Here is a 25,991-nt window from a genome sequence, read left to right on the forward strand (position 1 = left end):
ATGTCAAAAGCCAACAAAGCTTTAGAGCTTGTGAAAGAAGTGGACATGGGGGCCAACACCTTCCTACACCTTAGCACTCTCGAGATTGCCATATGGATAGAGGGTTACTTCATTGCAGATGCATTGATAGATGGAGGTTCCTTTGTGAACATCATGATTGATGTTACAATGAAGGACTTGGGACTTCAGGGCATGCAGCCTACTGTGAGGTGTTTGCCAGGCTTATTCCAAGGTGCACCTTTTTGTAGTCCATCAGTAAGTTTTCCAAATGATGTCACTTGGCGCTCCCTTGGAATATCACGGGGTTTGCCACTTAGACCCCACTGAGTCTACATTCGCAAAGGAAGTGTTCCGATCGGAATCCATTAGGATCGACATGAATTTTTGGGTTTCTAAAATCAGACGAGTCTCCTAATAGCCAGCTAATGTCAGTAATTCAAGTTTCCACTTCTACATGATTACTCGATCTAAAGCGGACTTGCCATTGCACTTGGTTCAAAGAGAACGGGAGATGGAGGGGAGTGCAGTACATCAATCCTCCTTCCCATAAGGAAAAATCCCATTTTGGGCCCCTAAAACAATGCAAGTTGGTTCTACCTAACAATTAGTTGGTCGTCTTCCTATTTCTATCATTGATTTAAAAAAGCTCCTAGTAATCGAGACCACCCTACCATTGGATGGACTGGTCGGTGGTTATGACCACCCGCTTTCCTTTGATGATGGAATCATCTTTAGTTTTTTAATTATATACAACACATTTATTGGAACATATACAACCAGCTTCCTTAATTAGTACGTTAAATCACATGTTCCTTCATGTAATTTATCTCACGAACATTCATACAATTCAAACAATCCTTGCATAAGACAAATTTCTTTATTATATTGGAAGCTTATTCAAATTTCCATCTTTTCAACCCTGTGAAAGATACACAAAATTTCATGAGGGTATTTTGCCCACCAAGATTCCACCCTTGTAACTAGCATTTAGGGTTTCAGTATCCCATCCTGGGTCACAAAAAGGGGCTCGTCAAATTCTAGGAACAATGCAAGATTTACACCCACATTTCCTACTGCTCGAGACTATCCCTACAGATAGACCTTTCACTGATGGAGTTGCTCTAAGCCTCTCGAAGTGATAACCATGAACCCCTTGGCTTAGGGTCTCATAGCTAGTTTGGGGATAGCCTAGCGCGAACCTTCTTTTTATCCAGTTTGTCAATAATTTCAATTAGAGATTTAGTTTCTAGCAAACACAAACAATCCTTTCAAATGTATATCAAATGATGCAATGACAATCACACCATTGTGTAGCTCACAGCTTCACATAGCCAAGGTAGACCTTATCCTAAGGTAACCTTACATTCTAATGAGAATTCTCTTCCCCATAAAGAAGTGTTGGATATATCTCTTACAACATGTTAAGCAAGGCATGAATTTCCCGTTTGGGCTATCTTATCAAACATAAGCAAAATTCCTTAAAGAAATACATTGTGCCAATATTAACGAGATGAATTACAGATCCTTTTAATAGAGTTTCACTTTTTAAGCATTAGTCAATACTTAACCTTGTCACGTTTGACAATAATTATATCGAGTTATTTTACTAATCTCAAGTGCTCAATAAAGTTATATATGCAGTAACCTCTTATAACTAGTTTCATCATGATTCCACAATTTTGAATCTCAATTAATCTAACTATAAATCATAGCGATTAATTGTTTATACGTGTACTAGTATACTTTCTAGATAAAATTGTCAATTCGTGTAAATGAAAAATATGAAAGCCAATATTTTATGTAAAATTTTGCCATAAACCTTATTATTTTATGTGGAAAAATAATAACCTAGTAGTGAATAACTTGGCTTGGCACAAGGACATTGGAAATTTCATCTTTGCTTGTGATTGTTGTTAACCCTCAAACGAACGAAGGTAGAAAATATGGAAAAGCTAAAGCAGAAGACAAAGACAAAGGCCAAGGCAAAGAGAAATGGAAGACAAAGACGCATAAGGAGAAGAGTCCTAAATAAGGGAGAAAGGCGCACAAGGAAAAATGCAAGTCAAAACTTTTGTAAAAGAGTGCAAGCGCATCATGGTTTAATTCAAGGAGCGTCGGGCTCTCACCCGTGCAATTTGTAAATGTAGATGGGCGGTGGAAAGAAAGTTAGGAAGATAGAAGGACAATGGAAAAAAGGGCCTAGGCTATAGCTGACCATGTAAAAAAGGGGATGATCGCCCAAAAGGGATTCAGGGTTTTGTATATAAAGTTGAAAAGTGAATGAGAAGCTCATTCTTGTGTGTGGCCAAAAGTAGCTCTCCTCCTCTTCTTCTTCTTCTTGTTCTTGCTTGCTTGAGCTTGTGCTTGAGAGAGAGAGTGTGAGAGTGTGAGGGAGTGAGCGTGTGAGGGTGAGGGACCGTGGGGTGGAGAAGCTCTCCATCTTCTCCTCTCTTCTTCTCTTCTCTTCTCTTCTCTTATCTTGCTCGCGGCAATGGAGCTTGGAGCTTGGAGCGGGAGGATTGAGCTTGCTTGAAGCTTGCACTTGGATCGTGGAGCTATCGGAGTGTGCGGGAGAGGAGGCAACTCGATCGGCATGAAGGTAAGCTCACTACACTCAGTAGGCATGAGAGCACGTAGGCTATGTGAGAGGTAGCCATTAGCATTCGGCTTGAAACGCTTGAAGCAATAAGCGGTCCGTGGGTCTTGGCGGTTGAGCGTGAGCTCCCACTACATTTTGGTTCAGTTTGCTGGTCCCGTTAGATAGGATCTGGAGGTTTATGCTTCCTATGATTGATTAAATCGCAAGAATCGAGCAAAATCGACCTCTCGCTAACGTCGTCGGACCGCGTTCGGCGAGTCCAAGCGGTCGCTTCTAGGCTGAGTCCCAAAATCGGCCCTCGGCCCTCTTTCGTTCGGCCCACTCGGCTCGAAACCCTAATCGACCCTCGGCCCAGACCTACTCAGCCCGTCCGAGTCGACCATTTGGACCATCGACTAATTCAGCCCTCGGCCCCGTTCGAGCCATAGGATTCGGCCCTCGGCCACGTGTCATATTCGGCCTTCGGTCCAAGTGCCTCAGCCCGTCCGAGTGACCTCGTTTGAATTGACCATTCGGCCCATCCGAGCCAACCTATCCGAGCGACTTTGTTTGAGGCTCTGCCTTGGCCCGTCTGAGTCTACCCTATTCGAGTTATGAATTTGGACCTTGGCCCATGTACCTCGGCCTCTTCGAGTGACCCACTCGGACCCTACAACCTGGCTAGAGCTCAGTAGCGCAAACTGTCAAAAGTCCTTCTGACACTCATAACTTGATTCTGGCACACAGAATAGACGAAATCATAGGGAGCAGCCACTTAGTAGCTTGAAGTAGGCAGCAACGAGACCCAGAGACCTAGATGCAAAGCGCTGAGCAGTTAAAAATTGATTGGCCAAAAACAAACAAGGCAACATATTAGAAAAACCTTGAACCTTGTCAAGGCGGCCAGAAAATTGACCAACAAGCCTATCAGGCCCAAAACAAAGCGAGAGTGCGTAAGATGCTTTGAGATTGTTTGCTGCACTCACCTTGAATTTTCGCAATCGAATGCACTTAAGGAAATTGAAATCCTGATTGAGCACAAGTGCACGAGAAGCGACATGCACACTGAGTGACCATAAATTGAGGATTGTATTCAATAATAACTGAAGGAACTCACTTAGATAAACCACCTAGAGTCGGACCACCCAGGATCAGACCACGTGTCAAAATCGGACCATTGGTCCTAGAGTAAAAATCGGACCACTTTTTTGATCCGACTCCCAGAGTCGGACCATCCAACTACTAGAATCGGACCACCCTATCCGATCCGATTCCTAGAATCGGACCACTGCAAGAATCAGACGTGACCAAAATTGGACCATTAGGTAGATTAGACCAACCCAAAATTGGACGTTTGATTCTGATAATCAGACTCCTAAAAATCGGACATCTGAGAATCAGACAAAAAATTGTCAAAATCGAACATGTATCTAGAACACAAATTTTGACGCATCTAAACCCCGAAAATGGACCCCAAAGGCTAAGTAGACACATCACAGATCCATCACTGGGTTGAAACTTAGAGCAAGTAGTTCAAAATTTGGCTAAACGGTCCTCCAAATGGCGCATGGTGTTTATCGTAATGGCCCTTCGGGTCAGGGGGAACTGCCCCCCCGAACCCCCACAGAGGGGGGTCCCCTTCGCACCTCCCCTAAGTAGGTTGGAGAGAAAACACGCGCCGTGGAAGGTCCTTCAAATTAGACCGTAGTGTAGTAATGGCTCTACACGAACATGGATTCTCACTGACAAAAGAGCAACCAAAAGCCCATACCCGAATCGAGAGAAACAGAGACCCTAGAACCTCAATGGGCCAATCTAGCCAACAAGGGTAAAAAGGCCACATTGCAAAAACACATACGTGTTGCATTCAGATTGCATCTAGTCAAAGCGGAAAGCAACAACATCAAGCTACAATAGCGAGAATGACTAGATATGACAGTCCTGACAATAGATGCTCCTTGAATAGCACTGCACTGACGAGCCAAGACATCAGTGGAAAATCCACATCTGGTCGTGCAGTTGGGGACTCAAGGGCATTTGTCAAAAGGCTTAAATTTACAAGCCAAGACCCAGAAGATGAAGACATAGTACCACATGCTTATCTTAGGGTCAAACTCACCGCGAAAAGAGAGCATGCTATCGATGCTCTAATTGATAAAGGAGCAGATTTTAATGTCTTGACCTATGAGGCATGGACCCTACTAGGCCAACCAGAGCTGACATCAACTAATGCAACTCTTAGCCCTTATGGGGGACCTCCACAAGCACTCATAGGGAAGTGCAATATCCTTGCAAAAATTGAAACTGAAAGCTTGCCTATCCTATTTCATGTTCCTCCAAATAGTGCTAAATATGGTAAGGAAACCCTCTTGGGAAGACCCTTCAAAAGGGCGACCAAATGTGAGGCTGACTATGTAGCACAGAGGATACACCTGACACTACCGGGTGTGAGGATAGTCACAACCTTTAGCAAGGGTGACCTCATCGAACCTCGAGGGAAAGGCAAGGAAGGTGCTGACATAACAGTCAAGCCTACTAACGAGAGCAAGGACTTGTTGGAAGAGTTGATACAAGCACAGGTCGAACAACGAGAATTAGTGAGTGAGGCCATGCTTGAAACAAGAAGGTTAAGAGACAATGCCAAGGACGGGCTTTGGACTTACAAATATTGTAGAAGACCCCAAAAGAAGCCCAAGCCTTATAGGCAAAGGCATCGATGGAGGGTCAGCACAATGCCGCAATGGATATCCAAAGCGTTGCTACGTGCTCAAGGGTATTATGCAGGTAATCGAAGGATTTGGATACCAAAATCCCTTGCTAAACCATCTCTAGCTGAAGGCAACATTGCATCAAAAGCGACGAAGCACAGGAGGAAATCTAAGAGAAACTCTAGGTCTCAAGGCAAGAAACCAGACATGAGTGTTCGAAAGAAAGAGCCTCAGCCTAGCATGCTTAATAAGCAGATATCATATGTAGCCATTGAGCTGCAAAAAAGCCATTAGTGCCCAAAGAGCCTTTGATTTTCCAAGAGGATAACAGGCATCATAGGCACAACATTGCTCATGGCAAGGCTGATCGCTCAACAAAGCAAATAGCACAATCGTCTAATAGCCTCGAGCAAATCATTCAGCCAGTGCCAAGTCCACCTAAGAGTCCTAGATCTCCTACATAAACTGACACAGGAAGCACAACAACGGTTGTCAATGGCGAATGCTCATTCCCAATCTCTATCTCTATCAAAGCTTCCAAATATCCAAGAGGGGGGACATGACACTAGCCATAGCTCTCGGCCCAAGGATATGCCTGTGCAACCCAATGTGACTAGATCAACTCATGCTCGATCTACATAGATGAATGCTCAAAGGGCAACAAAAGAAGCGACCGCTTCCAATCGCCCTAGGGACTTGACACCGCAATCCACCAAGAGTAGCTAGCCCACTGGACTAGCCACTACTACTTCCAATTAGGGATCACATCAGTCACAGTCCTTGATTGTGACAATGCCCCTTGCGGAACATGTCCTTAGCAGTTTACCTGTGAAGGAGGTGTCGCAACCAACTTCCTTGACAACTCCAGCACTTCCAAAGTGCCTAAAGCCTAGGTTGGAGGAGTTAAACACATGGGAATTGGCTGAAGAGATAGACTCTCCCAAAAGGGAGACAGTTGTACCCTCACAACCTAGCGAGGCTATTCATGCAAGCCACGGCTATGTCCCATGAGGACATACTAGAGAAAGGAAATGCTGAGGCCCAACCAAGCACATCAACGGTTGACCTAGTCTAGAACCTGAGTCGTTGAGAGATGCACCTTCACTGACCAAGAAAAAGAGGAGAAAACAACGAAAACAACAACAGTTGCAAGTGGTTGTGGATCCCAAGAACATTGAGATGAAGAGCACTGGAGAGCTAATGAATAAAGGATCGAGTCCATCCACCAATGAACCCATTGATGCCTCTCCTAATAGCGGTGAAACCTTGGACACATCCGTGTGCTCTGAAAAATCAAAGCAGTCGTTACCATCAATGGCTGCTTACAACACTCAATCCACCGACAATAGAACTTGCATTGACCAATCAAGAGTGGATATAATGTTGTCACAACAGGGTGACAAACCTATACTAGTCACATCCAAGGAGAACCATGACGCAATAACGAAGCGTCAAGAGAAACATGGAAACCCCAAGAGCATAAGAAATCCTAGCATTGGCCAAACTTGTGTGTCTAGGCCTGAGCCCCCAGCTACGCTAAAGCCCAAGCAAACTCCTAGAACCTTGCATGAGATAGCAACCGAGCAAGCCCTCGTTGAACATAGAAGTGTCACAGAGTGCTTAACTGAGTTGGATGCTAAGCTCAAAGTGTTTGCACGTGTCTATGTCCTGGCAAACATGCGTGCATTCCCTAAAGAGTAGCTCGAAGAATACTTGCCATTTCCCTTATCTTGGGAAGAGCAAGAACATCTTGACGAGCACTATAACACGCTCCTGTATGAACGCATGCAACTCATCTCTGGCGAGGAAGCCAACGAACTGCGCTTAACTGTCACATTCAATGATGCGCTCTGCCAACCAAATCTCTTAGAGATAGAGCAAATAAAGTGACTATCAGAGGGCCAAGTCAATTTGAACAGCGTTGGTGTGAATACCGCATTGCAATGGCCGAACTAGGACCCCAGATCATGACAGTCTCAGAGAAGCGATTGGTCAAATGGCGGTCTCAAAGAGACCCAACCTATGTGGCACCAACTTCCCTTTGAGTGTTGACTACCATTCGGGGTACGGACTTAGCTGAACCTAGCCAAGAGAACTCTCTGTTTGATAAGGTTCTCACTGAGGAGGAGTTACATGTTGCCAGTAGACTCGGACAAGGTTCCATGCTACTCGATGTTGCAAAATATCTATCGGTATTGAGTAAGCTACCATGAGTACTGGATGCGTGTACCACACTCCAATACAATCCAGAGTTCTACAATTAGCTTTTATCCTCATGAAGTGACATGGATTCATGGATATGTATGTAAATACACAATGACTTTTGTAACCTTGTATAGACACTATCAACACATACAAGCAATAATAGTCAAGCGTAGAGAGAAGAGTTGGGGTCAACAGGCTAAGCTTGTCAAGTCCTCCTCTCGCCACATATTTAGAAGTTGTGTGACCATTTCCACCTCCGGGCGGAGGGCATGCACCCCTCATTACCACCATAGGAAGCGCTGACCAACATCTCTGATAGTGTAGACAGGGTGCAGTCCCTTTCTATACACCTTTTTCCCTTTTCGGTCTATCCTTCCGAGGATGAGCCCTACCCCAATCCATGACCACCAGTCTACGTAAGTTAGCATGAGCCAAGATCTGCTAATGGTTGGAGGCTAAATGAACATCATCATGGGGGCCATCCCTCTACAACAAGCACTGCATGCCTCACCCCTCCCCTTCTCGTCATATGCGCTTGATAACCCACACTATAATCCTTTACATGCGAATGGTTTTATCCTGTATCAAGGCCTAATCCTTGGTTCTCATCTTGTAGGCCCCCTACAAGGAAGACATGGAGCACCTAGGGTAGTTGGCTTGCAAAGACTCTCTCTGCTGTCAATGGAACATCTAGCACACGCCCCTCCGTCGGTGCGCTACATGCCTACCCTCAAAAGGTATGCAAAGAAACAAGGTCCCAAGCGACACCGCCCTGGATGTAGGCTGAAGAATCCCTAGGTCAGGGAAGTAGAAGCTCAAAGAAGCACACAAGGTGTGGCAACATTGGTTGTGCAAGCCCCCAATAGGCGCTCGGGCACTAGGTGCTCAAAGGATGAAAGGGCAGCTCAAGATAAGGAAGAATTCGATGCATTGTTCAAAAGCATCTTGGAAACGGTCATGGCCAGAGACTACACCATTTAGGTCCTAGCCGACATCTTCCCTACCCAACCTCACAAGAGCCCCTCACCAATAGAGCTTTAGACGCCTAACCACCCGGACTCACCCTGCCTTGTGCAAATCGAGTAACCCCTATGATATACAAGTAGCTTAACAAGCCATCCTCCCATAACTTTTTGTCTTTTGATGATTAAAGGGGCAGGCTCCCCACTTGTACACACTTCCTTTACCTATCGTTAGTATATGCCGCGTCTTTAACAAGCATTGGAATAGGCATTGCAATCAGCATCATAGCATTTTGAAAAGTTATATCTTGACATGATTGCATTTGTTCGTTATACTTGACGCATGCGACTTGCATATACTCTCATGAAGTGACAAGTGGATGTAGGATGACATAGGTCTTCGTGCAAACATGTTTAATGCCCAAGTCACTGCAAGACCACCAACCGCACAAAGAACCGCAACAAAGCCACGCTGTCAAACACGAAAAATCACCCTTGCGAGTGCCCACATCACATGAACCAAAGCATAGTCATGGGCTAGGCTCTCTTCTTGGGTCAAGCTCTATAGTGGTGAGCTCATGACGGTTGTTACCTCAATCGTACCAACATCGCAACAACAGCTTCTCTAACAACAAGGCTAGGGCACAATCATCATTGTCATATCCATTTCCTGAGCCTTCGGAGCTTGACATTTCCCAACCCATTGAAAGGTTGATAACCTCAACATATTGCAATGGTTGTACTCAGGCACGTCAAAAAAAAAAAAAGAGGTAGAAAGAAAGAAAAAAGGCATAAGAAAAAGAAACAAAAAAGAAAACAGAAAAAAAAAGAAAAGAAAAGAAAACAAAAGAACGAAAAGATAAGAAACACCCACGATCACAACACCGCACCTAGGGGTCCTCAAATTAGATGCGTCCAGTGACCTTGGTCGGCTGGCTCCGTCCCTAGTCCCCTATCCCCCTAGCATCACCCACAATAATTCAGGGCACATCAAGTACATGACAAACCTAGGGAGCTTGTCTCGCCTATGGTTAGACCTGTCACCCTAACCCATTCACACAATTCCCTCTTGCACTTTGCCTGAATACCATTGCAATCAATTGTGGTAAGCACTGCAAGAATGGCCATGAAAAGTACATTGCCCTCATCGCACAGGTCCACTGTCTACTAGCTACCGATAGTGCAGTATCCCTGTGTTCTATTATGTTACATCGTGCAATCACAATGCACAGGATGTCGCACACACCTTCACGTGTACTTCTTCCCACCATGGATGACTTTGCTTCATCCACACGTCGTTCTGAGAAACAAGCCCGCGGTCTTCTACCTACGTAATATCTAAGTATGCACGAGCACTCACATAATATCTGCACCAAAGTATATACACAGTTTGGGTCCTCAAGTGCATGACAATATTCTTAGCTTGCTTAGAGTTCGTTGCTTAGAGTTCGACCTGTCTCCCAAACTAATTAAACTATGTCTTGTGCACGATAAAGAAGACTAGCACTACCCCTAGGGAAAAACCACCTATGAGAGGTTTTCAATTGCAAGTATTGAAGACTCCAACGAAGGTGTCGTTTGCTCTTCATCAACACTCAACTCTGAATTCCTATCCTTATTACCTTGTAAGCCTGCCAAGAATTATCATGTACAAAATCCCCAACAAACTGCCACTTGTACTCCATCAGTGCAACCCCCCCAAAGAACAGCCCTACCACCTACCACTTAACCCACCAACGTGCCCCCAACGACCTTCCTCCCTACCACTACCAACACTCCGCCATGGCAACCACAGATGTCCTTGCCACCCACATCTTCAGTGCATGCTAACGCTTGCTACCTACGACGGTGAGTGCGATGGGACTGGCACTCGTCTAGGAGGGGGGTAATGTTAACCCTCAAATGAACGAAGGTGGAAAATCCGAAAAAGCTAAAGTAGAAGACAAAGAAAAAGGTCAAGGCAAAGAGAAACGGAAGACAAAGACGCACAAGGAGAAGAGTGCTAAATAAGGAAGAAAGGCGCACAAGGAAAAGCGTAAGTCAAAACTTTTGTAAAAGAGTGCAAGCGCATCATGGTTTAATTCAAGGAGCGCCGGGCTCTCACCCGTGCAATTTGTAAATGTAAACGGGCGGTGGAAAGGAAGCTAGGAAGATAGAAGGACAATGGGAAAAAGGGCCTAGGCTACGACCGGCCATGTAAAAAAGGGGAAAAGGGGATGACCGCCCAAAAGGGATTTAGGGTTTTGTATATAAAGTTGAAAAGTGAATGAGAAGCTCATTCTTGTGTGTGGCCAAAAGTAGCTCTCCTCTTCTTCTTCTTCTTCTTGTTCTTGCTTGCTTGAGCTTGTGCTTGAGAGAGGGAGTGAGAGAGTGTGAGGGAGTGAGTGTGTGACGGTGAGGGACCGTGGGGTGGAGAAGCTCTCCATCTTCTCCTCTCTTCTTCTCTTCTCTTCTCTTCTCTTATCTTGCTCACGAAAATGGAGCTTGGAGCTTGGAGCGGGAGGATCGAGCTTGCTTGAAGCTTGCACTTGGATCATGGAGCTACCGGAGTGTGCGGGAGAGGAGGCAACTTGATTGGCATGTAGGTAAGCTCACTACACCCGGTAGGCATGAGAGCGCATAGGCTATGTGAGAGGTAGCCATTAGCATTCGGCTTGAAGTGCTTGAAGCAATGAGCGGTCCGTGGGTCTTGGCGGTTGAGCATGAGCTCCCACTACAATTGTGTTGTCCACACCCGATGTTCGATTGTTGGTAGTGGCAACTCTCACAACCTCGAGCACTCTCGTATCTCTCGCAATACCTATTCCTTGACCAGTTGTAGTGGTTCCCATGGTCCTTCCAACTCATCGCTTTGGAGCCATCATCCGTGTGTGTGTTCCAGAGAAAGGGAAGGCATAATAAATTTGAGATGAGAGCGCATAAGAGAAGATGGCTTAGTCGAAGACCAAGACAAGGGGGATCGAGCTAACTCTCTCTCTCGCAGCCTCTTGGGATAACTCCTCTTTCTCTCTCTCTCTCTCTCTCTCTCTGTGTGTCTCTGTCTCTGTCTCTCTCACTCTCTCAAGATCCTTCTCACACTCTCTTGGGGGGGTATCCTTCTACCTTCCTCTCTCTACCTCTTTCTCATAGCCTCTCGGGGTCTCCTTGTGCTTCTCTAAACTACTCCCCATGTCCCATATTTATAGATAAATAAGAGAAGAAGGGTTGTGGTGGCTGAGAAGAAGAGCTCTTTGTGGAGGGGATCTTGGAAAAATTAGCAATCTGAAACTTCTAAGATGCAATTTGATGCTCAAATCACAAATTTGATGGTTTCGTTGGCTCCGAAAGGGGGGTAAAACATCAAGACACTTGATTAGAAATGTTTTTGATCGCTCCTTCTCCTTCTCCCTGTTTGAAGTGCTATTTATTACTTGTAAACTTCGATTGTGATGCACACGATTTTGCCAATCTTTTTTTTACATTAAATCTTCAAAACCAGCTGAAAAAATCACTCACTTTTTTTTTACATAATATCATGTTCTAGAAATTTCCATATCTTTTTAGGATATTTATAATAAATCATATCTAAAATATCTAAAATATCTAAAATATGATAGTTTTGTCCTAAAATCTAATATTTTTGGACCATCCATACTATACACATTAACACTAGTGACTAATATGACTCATAATTCTCGTTCATGTTGTGACTTTCGTGATACGTGGCTACTGTCCTTGTCAATCTAAAAAAATGGTTGGGTTATGATCATCGATTTAACTATTATTTAAAATAAAAATAAAAATTGTTATTTATTAGCGTTAGTGAGTTTTTACTTTAGTTAGTCTTTAGTTAGTAATCTTACTAACTTATTAATTGACTAACTAACTTTCAAATTAACCAACTGATTTTTAATTTCATGGAAGTATTACATCCTCCTCCCCTTAGAGAAATTGAGATGTCCTCATCTCGAGGGAAATCATGGGTATCGTTGATAAAGAACATTTTCATCTATCCATGTAGCATCTTCTTCAGGATAATTCTTCCACTAGATAAGGTATTCTCTAAGGGTTCTACTCCTCAATTTTCTCTCTCTTACACCAATTACTCTGTCAGGTTATAGCTTAAGGACTCCTTGGTTAGGTATTACAACTTGTTGATCATCAAGGATATGGTTAGAGTTAGCTAGGTATGTTTTCAATATGCTAATATGACATACATTATGGATTTTTATATTCTTGGGGAGTTGTATCTTGTAAGCGCTTGGTCCTAAGCACTTGAGAACCTTATAGGGTCCACAATATCTTGGACTTAGCTTCTTAAATTCTCCTAAAGAAAAATAACTCTTTTTTGGATAAACATAGGTGAAAACCATATATCCCTCTTTGAAGATTCATTCTTGCCTTTTTAGATTATCATACATCTTTTGTCAGTCCTTTTTAGTAGCTTGAATATCCTATTTGATAATCTTGATTTGATCATCCATTTCTTCTAACATTTTTCTTGAAGCTTCTATCCTTAGAGTAGGATTGAAAAAATTAAGTGGCATACGGCAATCTTGACCATATAGTGCCTGAAATGGAGTCATCTGAATACTTCGATGATAGGACGCATTATAAGCAAAGTCCACTAAGGGTAGATACTGAATCCACCTTTTAGGTTCCTTGGTGCAATCACGGAGAATATCCTCAATTACTTGATTAACTCATTCTGTTTGCCCATTAGTTTGTGGATGATAAGCAGTGCTGAAACAAAGCTGGGTTCCAATGGCTTCAAATAAACTCTTCTAGAAATGTGATGTGAAAAGAGAATCACGATCACTGATGATTCGTTTAGGTAACCCATGTAACCTAAAAATATATTTTACAAAAATTCTTACAATATATGAAGCTTTGTAATTGGTTTTTGTTAAAATATGATGAGGGACCTCTCAACCTTTGTTAGCATGTCTACTATCACCATTATTGAGTTATATCCTCCTTGTATAGAAGGTAACCCAACTACAAAGTCCTTGCTAATAAACTCCCATTTCATCTGGGGAATGTCAAGTGGATGGAGTTTTCTTGGTAACTTGACACGTTCAGATTTTACCCTTTGGCAATTTAGACATTCAGTGACACACAGTACATCGCCCTTGAGTCTTTGCCAGTATTAGATTTTCCTAACAACATTTAGAGTTTTTGCATACTGCGGTGTCCTGAAAATGGAGAGTCATGTGCTTCCCAAAGTATCCTTCTCTCTTGAGAGTCTGACTTGAAGGAATGCATAGTCTCATTTTGAAATAAACAAGTCCTTTGTCTTCATATGTAGAGAACTCTTGATACTTAGTCTTGAGTTTGGAATCTTGTTCCTTATTCTGAGCTTCCCAAAGAAATTGTTGATAGTCTGGGTTCTTATTTGCTTCATCCTTGGTCAACTCGATGATAGGATTAGTTGGCATTGATACCATTGTAGCCAGAGTTTTTGCCCTAGATGGTCTTTAGTGATAAGAGCATTAAGGAATGCCTTATGGCTAAGGGCATTTGCTACTACATTTTCTTTACCAGGTCTGAACTTAATTTCAAAGTCATACTCCTACAGAATTTTGATCCACTGTCATTGCCTCATATTAAGATCAGGCTGAGTAAAAATCCACTTAAGACCTTTATGATCCATGACTAAGGAAAACTTATTTCCAAGCAAGTAATGTCTCCATAATTTGAGAGCATGAATCATAGCTAACAACTCTAGGTCATGAGAGTAGCATATCTCTTTTCATGGGTTTTCAATTTTCTCGAAGAGTAATCTATAGGATGACCTTCCTGCATTAGTATGCATCCCAATGCAAGAGAGATGGCATCTGTGACAACTTCAAATTCCTTGCTTAAGTCAAGTATCCTTAAAATAGGAGCACTTACCAAACTATGATTTAGTTGCTCAAAACTAGACTGTTCAATTGGCGTTTAGATAATGGCAACTTACTTTTTGAGTAGGTCTATAAGAGGTGTTGCAATTTGGGCATAGTTTCTGATGAATATCCTATACCATTCTGCCCAGACCTAGAAAACTTCTCACTTCCTTGATAGTGGTTCGGGTGGCCAATCTTGAACATCTTTGACCTTGACAGGATCTACTGATATACCTTTAGCAGACACTATGAATCTCAAGTACTCAATCTTCCTTTTGAAGAAGAACACCATATTGGGGAATATGGGAGTTTCCCATAAGTTTGGGGCACGTGGTCAAATCTTTGGATTTGTCATAACTTGAACACTATAACTCCAAATGGAGCACTCTATAGCTCAATAGATTCCATTTTTCAAGCACTTTCCAATGATAGGTCATATCATATGGTTTTGAGAAACTTATGGGCATGTTATCCGGGTGCCACCTTTTTAGTAATCAAAAAATGGAAATTGGAAGATTCCCAAACTCACTAATATTGTGTTGAAGGCATACTTCATTTTCTTGGCATACAACTTGTGTGTTCTCATTGTCTCTAGGACAATACGAAGATGTGGTTCATGATCTTCTTCCTCATTAGAATAAGTTAGGACGTCATTAAAGAATCCCAAAACAAAGTCATCAAGATGAGTTCTGAAAAATGTCTTGCATTAACCTATTGAAGGTAGCTGGGCATTTGTACCCAAATAACATCACGATGAATTCAAAATGACCGTATCTTGTGTTGAAAGCAGTCTTTGGAATATCTTCATTCTTGACTCTGGTCTGATAATATCCTGACTGAAGATCGATCTCAGAAAAGATCCTTGCTCCTTGTAGACGATCAAGAAGCTCGTCTATCCTCGGGATTAGGTACTCATTTTTTAACTGTTATCTAGTTTAGCCCTTGGTAGTCAATACAAAGATGGAGAGTTCCATCTTTTGTCTTTTTGGAATAATAGTGGGACTCCCCATGGTGAACTACTTGGCCAAATATACCCTTGTTCTAGCAGTTCTTTGAGTTGTTCTTTTAGTTTGATGGCTTCAGGAATAGACATTTTGTAAGGTCTCTTTGCCACTAGAGCTACTCTTGGAACGAGTTTGGACTTCTCTTTCCAGAGGTAGCTCATTAGCTCTTCACAAAATATGTCGACATACTCTTTTAAACCAAGATGATACTTCTTCTGTCTACTGACCAGGTTGATTTACCTTATTAAGCTTGATCAAGTAAACATGTAATCCTTTCTTCAAGCCTTTCACAATTTGAGAAGCTTTTGCTAATTAAACTTTAGGTTTCCTTGTTTCACATGGTGTTGCTAGTTCACCGTTCAAATCTTGAAATGTGACTTGTAATTTTTCACAATGGATATGAGTATCATTGGGAATCAACCAATCCATTCCTAGTAAACATTCATAAGCTCCTAAGTTCATTAATCTGAACCTCATACTTGAAAGGTTTTCTCCTAGGTTAAACTCTACCTTGGCAGTTTACTGTGTAGAAAGTACTTCCTTTCCATTTGCTAATTCCACAAGCAGTTTTGATGCATTTATTGTATCCATTCCTAACTTCTTAGTACACTTGGGTGAAATAAATGAGTGTGTACTTCCACAGTCAATCAAAACTTTAAATGATTTACCTTGGTGACTAGCTAGTGTCTGTATTACTGAATATTGATGATTTGGACCCTTCGTGTGGAATGAATCATAAACAATTGCTCTTTCAATATCTTCTTCCATAGTAGGGTCTTCCTTCTTATTAGTCTATTTTAGGGTAATATTTGACGTTCTTTCTCTTGCCATAGCTACTTGACCATGGCCTTGGGCAGCTTTGCCTTCACCTTGAAATTGGCCTTGGCAATGGTTTCCACCAATGATCTCCCCTGAAATGTCCTGGCTCATTACAGTGAAAGCACCTAAGACTATTCATGTTTCCCTGGGTAGGAACAAAATTTCCAACTACATTGGATTTTGTATTTTTCTTTTGACCTTGGTAAAATTGGCATTGGGCTCTTTTTTCTTGACCTTTGAATCCTCCTTTGTTTTGGTTATTGTAGCTCCCAAAATTATTATTGTTAGGATTTAATTGTACTTCCCACACAATAGGAGCAACTCGAATCAAAGCATCTTGGAGGTCTATTGGGTGCATTGATTCCAAACAAGTGTTCAGAGGAGAATTTAGCCCATTGCAAAACTTAGACACTTGTTGAACAATATCCATGGGGAGTGCATACTTAAGAAGTGAAACAAACTTGGAGTAATATGCTTCCATGGTCAGTCCCATTTGCTTCAAATTAAAGAACTCATTCATCTTTTGGGTGTGATAAGATAGAGGTAAATATATTCCTCTTATAGATTCTTTCAACAAATCCCAAGTAATGGTATTTTTAGGAATGCCTTGATCTTGGCACTAGTGCTTCCACCAGAGTCGAGCTTTGCCAATTAATTTTAGCTAAGCTATCATGGCTTGGTTGGCTAGGACAGTTCTAGCAGTAGTAAAATAATCTTCCATGGATTTGATCCGAATTTCTCCATCGACTTTCACATTCTCACCTTTCCCATCAAATGCACCTCTCAACCTCCCTACCTATAGGGCATAGTCCCATTCCGGTCCCCTAAAATCGCATGAATCGGGATCTAACCTAATAGCACCTAAGGATCATATGACTGTAGAACCTTGTGAGAAGCCTCCTAGTCTTCTGGGACCACCCTTCCATAGGACAGACCTGTCGGGGGTTCCGTCCACCCAGTTTCCTCAATAGGCATTCTTTACTTATCTAATTAGGTCCCATCGCATTTATGTGTGACATCTAAAATCAACTTCCTTAATTAAGCATTTTAGAGAATTGGGTTCGTTCACATAACTTATGGCACTGATACAAAATCAGTTCTTCAGACAGGTTCCTTGGAAGTAGACTTTATATTAGCATCTTAATTGAGATATAAATTTTGTCCAAAAAGGTAGATTTCCGCAATCTATGAGGATGGATCTTATTTCCTCCAAGTTTTCGCCCTTGTACTAGTAACAGGGCCTCAAGAATCTATCTTGAGTCACATAGATTGTTTGAGTAGGACCTAGAGACAAGGAATCTACAACCAGAGCCCCCCTAGCATCCAAGCGTCCTCCTACATTCAAACCAACCCACAAAGAGGCCTCTTATGGTGGGTTTGGTCCACGTTCCCATCACGGTTATTTAGAACCCCTTTGGCTAGGGTTGGTGACCAGTTGGGGGTAGCTTGGCGCGTCCTCCATGAATTCAACTTGATTCATTATTCAAATTTCTTTTGTGAGCTTGGATTATACATTCCTTTCATAGACAGTGATTCTAGATTTACAAGCACAAACAACAATGAAGGTGAGAGCTCTGGAAATTTGCTAAGGTGGAGTTCCTATCTTTGAATGCTTAGCATTCGCCCTTCTTGGGTCTTTCTTGCCTTGGTGCCAATTTCCATGACCTTCTGAGGGATAGAGGGAATACCCTATTTTTGACCTCACTCCTATGTGATAGGAGCGAGCAATTATGCTGTTGGATTATTTGAACAACCCGCCAACCCTTGTAATCACACTACTTTCTCCTCTCAAATCAAACATTACCTTAATGGCATCCCAAACTCACTAATCACCATAGAAATGAAATGACAAAGTACTACCATAGAAGCATCATTGCGAGTGAGAGAGAGTGCATGCAAGCGACAATGATGAGGAGGAATGAAACATTAGTATCCTTATATAAGGCTATACATGACTTATATTAAGTCCTAATAGGCTAATCTTGTTTTTGGCAACATGGTAGGGAGAAGAGAGAGGTAGGGAGAGAAGTAGAGGAAGAGAAGAACAAAAGACAAGTAGGAAGTAAGAGGAAGAATGGAAGATAGAGGAAGAGAAGAAAAGAACATAGAGGTACGAGAGAGAGAGAGAGAGAGAGAGAGAGAGAGAGAGAGAGAGAGAGAGAGAGAGAGAGAGAGAGAGAGAGAGAGAGAGAGAGAGAGAGAGAGAGAGAGAGAGAGAGAGAGAGAGAGCCAAGGAGTGAGGAGAGAAAGAATAAGGGTATAGACAAGAAGTGAGGCAAATTAAGAGAGGAATGAGAAAAGATAGATAGATGGAGATGGAGAGGACCACACACACACACACACACACACACACACACACACACACACACACACACACACACACACACACACACACACACACACACACACACACACACACACACACACACACACACACACACACACACACACACACACACACACACACACACACACACACACACACACACACACACACACACACACACACATAGAGAGAGAGAGAGAAATAAAGAAGATAAAGAGAAAGAAGTAGAGATAAGAGATAGAGAGAGAGGGTTGGAGAGAAAAGAGAGAGACAAGGAAGATAGGGAGTGAGAAAGAAATAGAGATAGAGGGAAAGAGAGAATTTGAGGAAGTTTTAGCTAAACCAATCTTGTAGGTACCTCGAAACTCTAATCATATAAGAAGGAGCATCACCTCAAACCTTGGAGCTGAAGATAAGCACAAATATTGTCAAGGATAAAGAAAGAGCCAAGGATCTTGAGATGCATGATGGCTCCCAAGAGGAACACCTCAAATACATAACACTCAATGCAACTATGATGTGTCCATTCCACTTGCATCATTGCAACCCTTCCAGGTGCCTCTTATAAAGTTAGACTTTATTAAAAAGGATATATGATCTAGTAGGTAAATATCAGCAATAATTTGGTGAAAGAAAAGATTAGAATACTATAACAAGAGTAGCATGAACGACTTGAATAGCATGATTTACTTGAAGAGGAATCTTATGTGATTGCATTCTAAGTAAGGATAACTACAAATTGTATCTTCTTTTGCAAAGTATCCAAAGGACATGGTTTTTGATTTTTTGATTTTTTCATTTTAAGAAAAGGTTGATTTTTTGGAAAAGAGATGGTTTTCCTAATCGAGATAAGTTGATTGATTCTTATGAGGTATTCAAAGTAAATGTTTGTCTTAATATTGTGGAAAACGAATGTTTTTCTTGTAGATAATGATCGGCTAATTTCTTGATTATGTTTTTGCACAAAAGTTATTGTTCTCTCATTCATGGAATTATGGTTATGCATAGACCTTCCCCTAGGTTAGTGGCAAGAGCCTTTCACCAAGGGGCTAGTTTGATCACGTAGGAGGCTAGGACCCCAGCCCTGGATCCAAGAGGTCTCTTGGTAGCAAGGATGTTAGGCTAAGGAGGCAATAAGGGTACCAAGGTGACCATACATCCCTTTGGTCTATCAAGAACCAACCTAACCCCTACAAGCTTTGAATGGAATTTCTGGAAAGCCTTGATGCTAGATATGAGTGGATTGGTGGATTGTGTGCTAAGAGATTTGGATAGAGCCCTGGGTTGAGGAACGGAATGCCAAGATTGCATTATGCCTTAGAGAATGTATAGAATAAATATTCTTGTTTTGTAGCTATTTTCAAAGGAATGTTTGATACTATCTTTATGTTATGAATTAATTTATGTTAATAAATCAATGTTTGATAGTTAATTAAGAAATTTGTCTTTCCATATCAAACATAAATGTATTAGGATAGTTAGATAACTAAAAATTACCCTTGACAAATGTGAGAGAGTGGGATCCCCAACGGGTCCATCCTAAAGATGGGTAGTCTTAGTGAGCTGAGGGTTTTCCTTCAAGGAACTAGAAGTAGGAAAATGCCAAATTCTTGACTACCTAGTGTGTTGTCTTAGATCTTGATCAATGCCATTTTAGGGGACCAAAGTTGAGACTATATCCTATGGGTAGAGGGATGGACATGTACCACTCCCCATCATTTCTTACTCACTATTAACCAAGTGTAGTATTGATCTACTTCAATTTGAGTTAACTTGAAAATGTAGTGGCTAAAAGATTGACTCTAGATAAGCTAATGGTAGCAGGTGACCCTAGCTTAGAATTAGGAACCCGAATTTAGATAGATCCTTATGTAGTATAAGAGCATGATCAGAGGGTTTTCTAAAATTTTGAATACTTAAGAGGCTAAGTCTAGTGGTGCATGATCAAAGTAATGAATCCGAAGTGTAATGGACTTTAATCCACAAGTCATATAATCCAACTTACCTCCTACCTTTGCGACGAGGATATATTGATTCCTCTAAGGGGAGAGGATGTAATATTCTACACCCACACTTGAATGTGGATTTTGAGGGAAAAGTTATAAGGATTAAAATCTTTCAAATATTTTTTAAAAGAAATAGTCAAATCAGTAGTTGTGTAATTATGTTGCCACCCCCTCATAAGCATCATGACTTCCCCCTCTCCAATCCAATGCTCCCCGTGGCATCCCAAACTCCATAATCCCAATAGAAATTTGATAAATAATTGTGTCATAGGCATAATTGGAAGTGTGAGAGAGTGCATGCAAGCAACGATGAAGAGGAGGAATGAAAGATCACTAGCATTTATATAATACTATATAAGTGTTAGGTTGAGGCATAATGAGCTAGTCTTGTTTTTGGTAGCATGCTAGGGAGAAGAGAGAGGTAGGGGGAAAGAAACGGAGGAAGAAATGAAGAAAAGAAAAGTAGGGAGGAAGAGGAAGAATGGAAGATAGAGCAAGAGAAGTAGAGAAAGAGAAGAAAAAAGAGAGAGGGAGAGGGAGAGGGAGAGAAGTAGAGGAAGAAGATAATAAGAGAGAGAGAGAGAGAGAGAGAGAGAGAGAGAGAGAGAGAGAGAGAGAGAGAGAGAGAGAGAGAGAGAGAGAGAGAGAGAGAGAGAGAGAGAGAGAGAGAGAGAGAGAGAGAGAGAGAGAATGAAGAGATAGATTGAGAGCCAAGGAGTGGGGCTAGAAAGAATAAGGGGATGGACATGAAGTGAGGGTGAGATGGATTAGAAAATATATATAGATAAAGAGGGAGAGAGATAGAAAGAGGAAGAGAGAAAGAAGATAGAGAGGAAAAGACATAGGGAGAGGGGGAGAGAGAGAGAGAGAGGGAAAGAAAGAAGATAGAGAGAAAGAGCAAGAGATAAGATATAGAGAGAGAGGGAGAGACAAGAGAGAAGAAGAGAGAGACAATCTAGAGAGTGAGAGAGATGGAGAGAGGGGAAGAGACAAGAGGAAAGAAGAGAGAGAGAGAGAAGGAAGATAGAGAGTGAGAGATAGAGATAGAGAGAAAGAGAGAAATTGAGAAAGTGTGAGCTAGGCTAAAATAGATACCTCAAAACTCAAAGCATACAAGAAAGAGCACGACCTCAAACATTTGAGCTTTAGATAAGTCTTAATCCTAGTGAAAAGAAAGTAAAAGGAAAATTTAAAAGATGCAGGGAAAAATGGAAAAGTCGGTTATCCCGTGGCTTAAGAAATAAGAGGGAAAAATGCAAAAAGAGCAAGGACAACCTTAAAAGTTCAGGGCAAGTGTAAAAGAGAAAATGCACATTTTAAATATAAAAAAACACACAAATCCTTGTAAAAGAGTGCCAAGCTCCCTCATGTGCAATTTCTAAATGTAGACAAGCATGGATGAAGGCACAATGCAAATAGGAAGGGAATATGAAAAGAGAACCTAGGCTTAAATAACCGGGCATGTAAAAAAGGGATGGGTACCCAAAGGGGATTAGGTTTGGGTTTTGTATAAAAGGAAAAAAGTGAATGAAGAAGCTTGTTTTTGTGTGTGGCCAAAAGTAGCTCTCGTCTTCTTCTTCTTCTTCTTCTTCTTCTTCTTGCTCTTACTTGCTTATGCTTGTGCTTGTGCTTGAGAGAGGAAGTGAGTGTGTGAGGGTGAGGGACTGTGGTGGAGAAGCTCTCCATCTTCTTCTCTTCTCTTCTCTTAACTCACGTGTATGGAAATGGAGTGTGAAACTTGAAGCTTGAGGATTGAGCTTGCTTGAAGCTTGCAGTTGAATTGTGGAGATACTAGAGTGCTTGAGGGAGGAGGTCACTCGATCGAGCATGGAGGTAATCTCACTACACTCGTAGTTGTGAGAGCGCATACAACTATGTGAGAGGTAGACATTGCACTTGACTTGAAATGCTTGAAACAATAAGCAATCCATGGATCTTGGCAATCGAGCAAAAGCTCCACATCTTGATTCAATTGCCAAGACCAACAGATTCAAGCTTTGAGTGCTTGCATACTCCGAATCAAGCATTGAAGTAGGGTTTTCCCCGAACCGATGCTTGAGGTAATAGGTAGGGAGAGAGGGAGTTTGATGAGGTATTTGATCTCCTTTTCAAATAAGGTTTCTAGTTTTTTGGATTTAGGTAAGTAGATTGGATTAGTTTAAATGTTTGTTTGTGATTTGATAAGGAAAAAACAAGGAAAAATAGAGAAATATACAGTAGAGCTACTACTGTAAACAGAGTGAAAAAGGGAGAAAAAGGGGTTTCAATGCATTGAGAGAGGAAAGAAAGAAGAAAGGGAGTGGAAGACTAAATACCTAGGGGTTTGAGAAGCCAAGAGGGCAAAGAGAGAGCTCATTTGTCATTTTAGAGTTGAGAAAGAGAAAGCTTGACAGAGAGAGAAAGCTATAGGACTGGATAGCATTTCTACTTGGTGATCTTCACCAAGATGCCTTCAAGATCGATAAGTAAGCTTTGGTGTGCCTTTATGTTGGATAATTTCTTCTAGTATTGTGGATGGAAGATTGATCAAGATGCACGTGAGATTTGGGAAGATTTTTATCATTTTGAAATCCTCAGCCGTTGCATTTGGACAGATTCCATAGTTGTGCGAGTCCCACTACCATTGGGACATTCTGAGTCACAAGTTCCACTCTGACTCAGAAAGTCCAACTTGAACTTAGACTAGGCCACTTGAACTCAAACAACCCTACTATGACTTGAACAATCCCAATCTTGGACTCGGACACTCGGACCACTTGTCCACTCCGACACACCTCGTTCATCCAAGTCAAACTTGCCAATTGAACCATTTGACTCGGATGGCTATTTGAACATGATCCAAAACACTTAGATGCCTAAAATTAGGTACTCGCACTCAAATGTTGGACAAAGCAAGAATCAAACACTCGATTCTTGAAATTGGACAAAAAAACCTACAAATCGGATGGAAACATAACATCAAATTTTGACAAACTTTGACCTCACTCGACCCTATAGAGGCCATTGCAATGTTTACTATGATTCATAGTATATTCACCTTGCCATTGGCAATGTTTGGATAGTGACAGCTTTCAACAAGGGCGACACAACTCCATCAAAACCTGCAATGGCGCCGGTAGAGGAACCTAATGCAATGTCTAGGGGGGTTATAACTTGTCCTACCCTACCAGGACAAACCAATCACAATGCAAAGGAGAAACATCCAAGACCACTGAGCAGCAACATCAGCTCAAATGGGTGCCCAAATGACACCTGTAGAAGTTGCCTAGAAGCCAGACCACATGAACTCATAACCATGAAACATCACATCCTAGGCCAAGGAGACAAAGTTGGTGCTACCCAAGTAGACGAACAATCAAGCTATGATGGGTACCCAAAGATCTGTTGTGTGCTCAAGGCTACTATGAAGGCAACAACTGGATTTGGTTGCCCAAGACTAGGAGCAGCACGCATGCCCCTCAATCCATGCCCTCCAGTGCCCATCTCCATAAAGTGGTGAGCTAACTAGGAATAAGAAATCCATTGACTTAAAAAGCACCAAATCCATAGAACCTCAATGAGTTTATCGACCAAAGCTGCAACTAGCTAGCCCTAGGGCCATGTCAACCTAGTGCTTCCAGTGCCTCAACTACTCCACATCCTGCTGAGAGCAGTATATCAACTGAGCCGCGAGCCCAATCCATCACACAAGTGACCTATAGGCACCCCATTAAACAACCCAAAAGACAAGAATTAGTGGTTAAGCTAACCAAACCCCAATCTCCCATGCAAGCCTGAAACCCTCTTATGAACTGAGATCTATTCTTACCTTGGCTTCTAATCTTGCTGTGAGAACACGGGGGATGACTTGGTCACATGTATCAGATGCTTGGATGTGACATTCACCATGCTAGCTAGGAGCTATGAATGGCTGGACCTAGGCTTCCTTGATGAGACATTAGCAATGGAAGTACGCTCCTTGTCATGAACTTGGGAGGACTATGAGTTTGTGTTTGCCAATATTTCTAAGGTGACAATGAGATCTCTCAAGAGAAAGATCGTACACAATGGTTGATCACATCCTATCGTAGGAGTAAAGTCTTTATAGGGGTCATAGCTCAAGATTTGGGATTGCCTTAATTAAATGCATATTTACAATCTATGGGATCATATTTCAAGACAAGGGCCTTCTAGGGTGGACTTGAGCTTCATCACCTAGATTGCTTGGGGGTTTAAGTGGACCTCTCTCAACTACACCAATTCCTAGTGGGGGACTTGGAAGTATTGATATTTGGAGCTCAACACTTGTTGCAGAGGCTCCTTCCTCCAATGGAAGTGTTCCTGGAAGTAGCTCTACAACAAGTATTCATCTTGCCAGTAACTCAGGCTGCCTGATGTTAGTTGTTCTACTGTGCATGTTCCTATAGCTCCTATGACAACCTTGAACATGACTGAGGCTTTGACTTAGAACCCTCCTAAAGTTCGGACACCTCCTCAGCCAGCTGTGGAAACCCAAAGATTGGATGAGCTTGCCTTGAAGCAATCCCAATAGTTGATTCCGGTGACTCCAACTCTACCTAAGACAATGAGTTTGGCAGACAAGAACAAATCCAAGTCTTTGTGTCCAGTTGATTCAGGGGTGAAAATTTCCATCAAGTCTAGTCAGTTGACAAGCTTTATTTAGATGAATTCTTTTCACTGACCTCTGATCTGTGGTAGACCAGGTACTCCCAAAACTCCCCAAGGGAAGCTACTATTTCAAAAGTGTAATAAAGATGGTGTAACAGTTTAAGAAACCCCAAAAATTGACCAGAGCAATGGTTCTCAAGTAAGTTCACATGGAGTTGCAAATGCTAACACATAAGTAACAAATGCTATGGGAACAAGAAGCCAGGGTAAATGCAAAAACTTACAAGATCAAAGACAACTAGGAGCAAGTGCTTTAGATGTTGCAGCTGGAGTGAGATTAAAAGATATTGTAGAAGATAAATGGATTTTTGTACAAGCCCAAAACAAAAGTGATTTTTTCAATGCCCTTAGAAAAAAAAAGCAGCCACTAATGGGAATGCTTCCTTGAGTGCCAATAAAGCGGACTCACCAATTCAGATAAAGGCAGATTTAGTGAGCATAAACTGTGAAATTGAAGCTGTAATACATGATGAGGCTACTATTGCCCTATGCCATGGCTCTGATGTAAAAGAAAATGTAAGAATACAGGTTGCTCTCTCTAGCCGAAACTCAACAGTGATACACAATAAGAGTGATTTAAATCACAATCCAGTGAATGGGTCTACGATGAATGAAACTGTTGGTTCATTGAAGGGGTCTTCGAATGGTGAATTCTCATAGGAGATTAGTACATGTGTTCCTTTACCTGCAGACTCACAGGAAGAGGAAGCAACTTCTATGTGGTCTCTTGTGGTTGGGAAGAGAATGCTGAAGGTAGTGAGTTGATAGACAGGATGACGATGAAGATGACCAGCAAGATGGTGACTTTGATGAGTAGGCAAAAAGACCTGCTGGCATATCAAGAATTTTAG

General features: G+C 41.9%; 1 pseudogene; it reads left to right on the forward strand.

Moving 5' to 3' along the window:
• LOC148016446 (uncharacterized) lies at positions 1 to 25,991 on the forward strand (annotated as a pseudogene).

Source organism: Lygodium microphyllum, chromosome 23 (assembly GCF_053477565.2).
Source record: "Lygodium microphyllum isolate KBCC chromosome 23, Lygodium_microphyllum_v1.1.10, whole genome shotgun sequence".
In the NCBI taxonomy this organism is placed as follows: Eukaryota; Viridiplantae; Streptophyta; class Polypodiopsida; order Schizaeales; family Lygodiaceae; genus Lygodium; species Lygodium microphyllum.